We start from the raw sequence: 441 nt of genomic DNA, 5'->3' as shown, positions 1-441 counted from the left end.
GTTCAGCTATAACACCCTTTCGGTGCCTAGCTGCCTGGGATAAAGCCAGGTTGCCCAAGTTTAGACAGGGGAGGCAGAGGCCAGCTTCGAACCACGGACCATCAGGTCAGTGAATATGCGCTTTAAGAACTGAGCTACCTCATCCTTTTTTAACCCGGTATTCTCAGCCGGGTATTCCCACCTATGCAAGTACTAACCGGGTCCAACGTTGCTTAACTTCGATGATCAGACGAGAACCGGCGTTGCCAACATGGTCTGGTCTTTTACACAATCCGAATGGAAACAGGAATAGAAATTGTTCCCGAGAAAAATTGAACCAAGCACAGTCCACAACACTGTATCCTATGTTTGTAAGACACCTGACCATTAGGCTCAACCACTGGTGGGGGCGAGATGGCCTAAGTGGTTAGAGCGCGAATCTACTGACCGAAAGGTCGGTCC

General features: G+C 49.7%; 1 protein-coding gene across 1 annotated transcript in view; it reads right to left on the bottom strand.

Annotated features, from left to right (window-relative positions):
• Window positions 1-441, bottom strand: part of T265_06343 (hypothetical protein) — a gene marked incomplete at both ends in the record, with an annotated part of 118,735 nt that overhangs the window by 11,046 nt on the left and 107,248 nt on the right. The window lies entirely within an intron of this gene.

The sequence above is a fragment of the Opisthorchis viverrini genome (assembly GCF_000715545.1).
Source record: "Opisthorchis viverrini unplaced genomic scaffold opera_v5_125, whole genome shotgun sequence".
Taxonomy (NCBI): domain Eukaryota; kingdom Metazoa; phylum Platyhelminthes; class Trematoda; order Opisthorchiida; family Opisthorchiidae; genus Opisthorchis; species Opisthorchis viverrini.
Note: the sequence above shows the minus strand (reverse complement) of the source record. Positions and strands in the feature narration are given on the sequence as shown.